Raw genomic sequence first — 7,698 nt, forward strand, 5'->3', positions numbered from 1 at the left:
ATTTACCTCTGCTGCCATAGCACCCCAGCCACCAGCCAAGAGTCAGCATAGAGAGAGATTGTTGGCCACTTTTCTCATTCAGCAGTATCTGGAGCCAACTGGATGAATTTTATTTCTGCAAAATGGCTTGATCTGTCTTTTTCTTCCACAGTTTTTGAGACATGTTACATGGGAATCCATAGAGCAGTTTTCCACTTCTGATGGTTTTCCAAAATAGGATGGGACACATCAGTAAACAGAGCATGTTGATTGCCATTTTCTGGAAATTTATTATACAGTGGCACCTTTTTGGTATGAGTCATCTCCTCGGGCAGTATCCAAAATATCTGCCTTCTGCTCAGTCCATGACCTCTTCTTGGATTTCTGGCTGGTTGGATTTCCCCACTCAAGCCCATCATATGATCATTGCTAGCCACTTACCCCATGTAGCATTTGGTTACACTGGAAAGGCCAAAAGCAGTCCCTGAGTCCTAAGCTTGATGTACAGCAATAAAGGGAGCAGGTAAGGGAATGAGAAAACCAGTGACGGGAACAAAAATGTCAACACTGTGACCAGCAACAGCAAATTGTAACTTGCCAAGAAAAAGCTGAACAGTTGTAACACCTGTGAATTCAGTTTAGCACATTCTGATAAAGTGTATACTAAACTTGAGCCCTACCTAGAGTGCCTAAAAAGGGCTTCTGTGGGTTGGCACCAGCTGATAGTTTAAGTCCCCAAGCAGTGTCTTGCTCCCACAGCTTCCCTGCAGTGGCAGGGAGTAAAGTATTAGATAGACAGAAGAAAAACCCTCATGGGTAAAGATAAAACCAGTTTAAGAGGTGTATTTGTAAATACAGATAAACAAGAGGTCTGCTGGTGGTGAGAACAAGCAGTCACTCTCCACCAGCAGATCGATGCTTAGATGGTCTCCAAGCACTAGCAGCTTGGGAACACAGCTGAGCATTACCTTGTATGGTATGGATCCTGTTGGACAAACTGGATCAGATGTCCTGGCCACATCCCATCAACACATTTTGCCACCCTAACCTAATTGCTGAGGAGGGCAGAGTGGGAAACCGGGAAGATCTTACTGCTGTGCAAGCACATTTGAGTAATAACTAAAGCACTGGTATATTGTCAGCACTGGTTGGTCACAAATAGAAACCCCCATGCAGGCTGCTGTGGGCAAAGTTAAGTCCCTCCCAGTCAGACACAGTGCTGACTAGTAATGTCTTGTAGAACAACTGCTCTTTATTCTAATCTCTTATTCATATCTCTTCTCAAAATACCATCACCTCTTCTGACCATCTGTCTTTTGTTCTTCAAACTGTCAAACTGTTTGTATTAAAACTAAATTCCTGTAGAGATGAGCTTTTCCTTTGGTGCAAGAAGCTGACAACAAATCTGTGTGATACTTGTGGAAAAAATTTAGATCAAGCCTACGCATTTATTGAATGACGTGGTTAGAAGTTCCAGCTGCAGACTGTGACTGTTGTGTGAGGTGCTGTACAAACATGGGATCAGAACACGTCCTCTGCCATGAAAGGAGTCACCCTTTCCATACCAGAGTTCATGACAAAGCTGTCTGAATGCAAGCAAATAGTGAGACAACATTGGTGTGATAGGCAGCGATTTCATCCTCTCAGCTGCAGTGCTACTGTTAATAGGCATTCCTCCAAAAACGGGACAAGTTTAATGATAGAGAGCAGGAATTTGTTCTCTGGATTTGTGCTGGAGCAGGGATGGAGAGCTCACCTTTGCTCAGTGATCAAAGATGGCTTGATCCTGAAAATGCTTGCAGAGATTGGAGAAGCTGTTCCTTTCAAAGACCTAAAGACATGATTCACTCCTTGTGTGGAACTGAGTGCACCTCAGCTTGCAAGCCTTTCTCTGAGCAAGTGAGAACATGAGCACTTGGCACCTTTCAGAAAGTCCTGAAATGTGACAGAATCGTGATCCTTCCAAAAAGTTAAAAGTCTGTGATTGATGTAGTAGAAGTCTGAATTTCCCCTGTTGTCAAATTCTATTTCTAGCTTAGGAAAATAAAAATCATTCTTTACTGAGGATATGCAAATTACATATATGGTCTACTTTATCTTTAGACACAATTTGCAAACTGGTGTATGGAGTTTTAAGTCCCCAATGATCATTTTGGAGGCAAGTCTCCTAACAGAACATTGGAATGAAAATCAAAACGTTGTAGGGAGGAGCTTGTTTTGTACTGATAAGTACTTACTTATTTTTCTGTAGAAGTATCTTTCACCTTTAAACGGAAACATTTGGAATCCAAGAATGATTTTCAGAAGCAAAAGGCTTTTTATTTTAAAATGCCATGTCAGCAGATCCAGTGCCGCTAAAATAAATAATTGCAAGGTTCTTCTCTGCCTTGAATTCCTCTGATATTTTGTTCTGTTTTTAATATATTTTTAAAACAGAGGTATAAAAATAAACTCTCTGAACTCCACTGCAAATTCCTACTGCCAGCTAAAAAAGAAAGAGATCAGACAAACAAGTGGTTTTTGATGGGCATTAAAAGCTTGGTCGTTCTTTCTCTTATGAAATATGACATTCTCATAAAACCCTTTTCCCTTTAATGCCAAAACAATACTCCTGTTAATAATGTAATGCTGATGGCAACACCTGCCTCTAGTCATGAGAGAAATGAGCTGGCCCAAGCAATATTGTTCTTGAGGGACTTGTCCAAGCAAATGTGCCTTTCATCCCTCCACACTAGAAGTAGCTGAAGAGAAGAAACATGATGATACTTTAACATGATGCACAGATGCTACATGGTTGTTTGTTGGTTGTTTTTTTTTTCTTCCTTCTGTGGGTGAAGTAAAATAATTTCATTTGTAAAGTAGGATAGCATACCTTGAATAGCACTATGTAGATGTAGGAAATGCTACTTCGATAGAAGCTATTTATTAGAAAGGTTTTTGACATCGTGGGAGTAGAAGCTCATGCAGCAATAAATATGTGATAAAGAAACATACTATCTTGATCTCATCTTTGTGTGTGGGTCTAGACAGAAGAATGCTCTGAGATGCCTTTCCATCCTTTGTTTCTATCCCCTTATATTAGTGTGAATGTTCCAGGCCACTTTTCACCATGTCAGAAGTAGTTGTTCCTCTTTTATGCTTCACATTGAAAATGTGTGGCTTGCTTTTAAGTGCTGCCTTAACCCCACAGTGAACTATGGAGATGAGCCTGCAATGCTGAATTCGAACGAATGAAGTTTGCAAAGGATCAGTTACTTCTCTTAGTGTGCTGTTAACCTTTTACAGCTAAAGTCAGGAATGAGGGTGCTGCAGGTGCTGCTTAGCACTTGTACTTCACAAAATGCTAATAGAGGGCAAATAGACAGAAGGCCCTCTATGGCTGCAGAAAGTTGCTGGGCCAAATCTGTGCCCCACTAGCTGAGCTCAGCACTCAGTGCTGCCGTGTGTCCTACCATGAGTGTGGGAACAGCATCCCTGTGCAACGAGAGAGGAGGCCAGCTCTGCAGCTGATCCAGCATCATTTGCATAGCTATTATTCTGGGAACTGAGGAGAGGTGGAGAATGGGGGGTAGACACCACAAACACACAGGGTATTTAGAGGTCTTTTTAAAGCAAAGGTCTCACTTAATGATCTGTAGGACACTGGTTTTTAAGCCTGTTTCTGAAGCTTGAAGGTGGGTGGTTTTGTTCTCTCCTGCATAGGAGTTTTCTGGCTGTTATTCCATAACTTTCACAAGTGAATGCTGAACTAGTTTGTTGCAGCTGCACTGACTGGACACTTCAGCCCCTTGCAGAACTAGTAATGAATGACCCACCAGGTTCATTACATAGGGTTGTATATTTCTATATACAGGCACTTCTAAATAACACTGCTTATCAGTGTAACAGGTGCACAGTGTTCTGCTTTTGGAGACTGAAGCAGCAGGAGAAGCTTTGTTCAGCTTTTAAACTTCAGTTGCCATGGGAGGGATTCTCAATCTATCCCACTCTATCAGGAAGAGATGCCCTGAGTCTGGAGAGGAGATGCAGGTCAGCAGGAGAGCACCTGAAGAGCAGCACTAAGGAATTCCAGCCACTCCAGCTTCATTGGAGGCCCAACTGTATGCAAATGCACATATAATGGGGAATAAATGAGAGGAATTAGAGATATGCATACGCCTTCAGGGCTATGATGCTCTTACTGGCATCACAGGATGCAAACCATTTGACACTGTCCCACATGATATCCTGAACTGGGGAGACATGGATTTGATGGATAAACCACTCAATGAATAACGAATTAGCTGGATGTACACACTCAATGAGTTTCAGTCAATGGCTCAATGTTCAATGGAAGACCAGTGATGAGTGATGTTCCTTAGAGGTCAGTACTGGAACTGTGCGGTTTAACAACTTTGTCAACAACACGGGCATTGAAATCAAGTGCACCCTCAGCAAGTTTGTAAATGGCACCAAGCTGTGTGGTGCAGTTGACACTCTGGAGGGAAGAGATATCATCCAGAGGGACCTGGACAGGCTTGAGAAGAGGGCCTGTGCAAACCTAATGAAATTCAGCAAGGCTAAGTGCAAAGTCTTGCAAATGTATTGATAACAGCCCTGAGGAGAAGTACTTGGGGTTGTTAGAGGAAAAGCTTGCCATGACCCAACAATGGGTGCTTGCCATTGAAAAAATCACAGAAAGCCAACCATATCCTGGACTGCATTAAAAACAGCGTGGCCAGCAGGTCAAGGGAGATGATTCTGCCCCTCGACTCCTCTCTCATGAGACTGTGGCTGAGGTACTACATCTAATTCTGGGGCCCCCAACATAAGAAGGAAATGGACCTGTTGGAGTGACTTCAGAGAAGGGCCATGAAGAAGGCTGGAGACGGACTTTTTACAAGGGTTTGTAGTGATATGATGAGGGGAAATGTCTTTAAACTGAAAGAAAGTAGGTTTAGATTTGGTATTAGGAAGAAATTCTTTACTGTGGGGGCAGTGAGGCACTGGAAGAATTTGTTCAGAGAAGTTGTGGATGCTCCGTCCCCGGTAGAATTCAAAACCAGGTGGGATGGGGCTTTGAGTAACCTGGTTTAGTGGAAGGTGTCCCTGCCTATGACATCATAGAACCATAGAAGGGTTTGAGCTGATAGGGACCTTAAGGATTATCTAGTTCCAAGCATTCTATGATTTTCTTGGATTCAGTGAGAGCTGAAAGCTGAGTAGGTATGCTGGACAGGAAGATCAGCCAAGAGTTTCATTTGTGGGATGTGTTCAGGCTCAAGTACCTCAGCCTGAGGTGCTATGTGAGCTTAGAAGTTGAAGAGTACCACAAGAGCTGATATGAGTAGAAGACAGGAGGTAGTACAAGTGGAAGTGGGAAATTTTCATAAGGGGAAGAAGCTTTGCTGCAGGATCTTTTTCTTGAATGCAAAGAGAAGAAATGAAAATCATATGAAGCAGATCAGTGACTGAAACATGTCTTTCATGTACTGTTTGGGAAATGTGATGTTTTGTGTGTTAGTCTGCTTGTGCAGTGCTCAGCACAGGTGTCTTTAAAGCTATGTATTGCTGGGGAAAAGACTTCTCAACGGTGCCATTTCATAAGGAACCCTTAACATCCATGGGTGTAAATAATGCAATGGTATGTGGTTTTAATCTCAAATTTATGATAAATGTCCTTTTCTAGTTATTCAGGGAAGCAGATATAGGCCCTGTGGTCATTTCATATTTCTTAATGCAGATCTAGCTAACATAAAAACAGTGCTGAAAATTGTTGGCCTATTGAATGAATTGTCAGGAATCCTCTTGCAGCTCCATGTCAGCACCTAATTCTGTGAGAGACCTTTGAAAAATCTCAACAGCAGGTACTGCAGCTACTGGCTTTTTCCCTAGTGTTCAGGGGGGCACTGAACCCTTTTCATGGGAAAATCTGATTAGGAATGTGGTCACTTAATTAAGGAGTGAATGATCTATTCTTTTTATTGCTGACTTTTTTTTCTCCCTCTCTCTCTCTTTTTTTTTTTTTTTTGTAAAGAGGGATGATACTGCCTTCAGGCCTAATCTTCAAATAGTGTGAATTGGTCCATGACTGTCCATACTGCTGTGCTGGTTAATTTTTACCAGCAGAGGCTCTAACTTCCCAAGTGCAAGAACACTGAGAGGAAGGGAGAAATACTGCTTGATGTTTTGGGAGAATGGTTATGACTTGGTCCTGGATCATTGGATTCAGAGAGGTTTTGTCATTTGATTTTAATCAGAACAGGATCAGAAGCCTTTCACCAGAATGTGAAGCTCTGAACAAGGGCATCCTGAAAGCGTAACTTTCACTCTGTGACTGAGGCTTTTTCTGGAGAAGTAGAGAGAGTTCTTCTGCAGCATTGCATACAGATATCAATAATATACTTTAAAAAAAAAAATCAGAGATATTTGAAAGGTCAGACCCTTTGCTTAGAAAATGAGTAAAGGAGAAATACAAATTTTTGTTTGCTGGTGTTGAATATGATCAGTTGCTGGTAGTTGTAATAAATTCAGAAGCCTGGAATTATGGTTTGCTTATTAATATTGTATTTCTTTGGCAACCAAAGAAACCCTTTGCATGGAGCACTGTACAAACACATATCATGGAATATTTCTTTACCCTGTGTCGCTCTGACATGGGTTAGCATAGCTCTGGAAGTGATTTTCTTGGCAAGAGGTGCTTACAGCTTCCTCTATGACCTGACAGTACCTGTCAACTGGCTAATTTGAATATTGACAATTTTTTAAGCCACTTAAAAATTTTGGCATGCCTCTGTGGTCCACATTTAAGAATGGACAAACCCCGGGAAAGCTCTCTCTTGCTTCTGGCCTTGGGACAGGTAACTGGCCTGGGCCTGTGCAGCCCAGCAGGGCCGGGACACACCATCCTGGAGCTGTGTGGCCCTGTTCCACCCACAGCCTCCATGTCCCTGTTCCGTGCAGACGGCACGGGCTGGCTCTACACACCTCCCCCTCCAGTGTGGCAGAAGATTCAGCTGAAGCTGCTCCGCTGCCCAACAAAGATCATGTGACCAACAGCGATAAGCGAATTCCATCTGCAAGGCCCGGGTGATATTAACCCTTTTAGTGCTCCAAAGTCAGTAAAGAAGGAAGAGCTGAAACCCTAAGGGAGGAGAAAGAGGAAATGCTTAGAAGCTGAAATTCTGTTGTAAAGCTGTGGTGGTGATGGACTATTATATAACAGAGTACCCATTGTAATTTCATGAAAGCATGGGGCATAGAGCGTTCAAACTGTACTTGTGAGCAAAAGTACCTGTGCTGGAATAAGCAAATGCTGAAGCAGCTGTAATTTGATGAGAAGTTTGAACAGGGAGAGATGGAAGTGATGAGGACTCTTGCTCCAAATTGGAAGGAGAAGACCTCTGTTCCTAGAGATGCTCCCAGAGATAGTCCTAGAGATGAAGATGATGAGGACCCTTTTTCCCCCAGGGAAGGGGGAGGGCCTCGATTCCTAGAGATTAAATGCTCCCAGAGATGGGTGAAGAGAACCTTTGTTTCTGAACATCTCAACCTTAAAATGGTACCCCAGTAGCTCAAGATTGGACCCTCGAAAGCAGTTGTGGGGAAAGCTGCGAGTTGTGGGAAGGGACTCTGACATGCGAGCAGAGAACCAACCTGGGCGGCTGTCTCGCTGTGATACTGAGCCAGGAGAGAACTTCTTGTGGAGATGTCTCCATAGCATGAGCAAGAGAGACTCCT

This window comes from Corvus brachyrhynchos, unplaced genomic scaffold (genome assembly GCF_000691975.1).
Source record: "Corvus brachyrhynchos isolate BGI_N302 unplaced genomic scaffold, ASM69197v1 scaffold23, whole genome shotgun sequence".
Lineage (NCBI taxonomy): Eukaryota > Metazoa > Chordata > Aves > Passeriformes > Corvidae > Corvus > Corvus brachyrhynchos.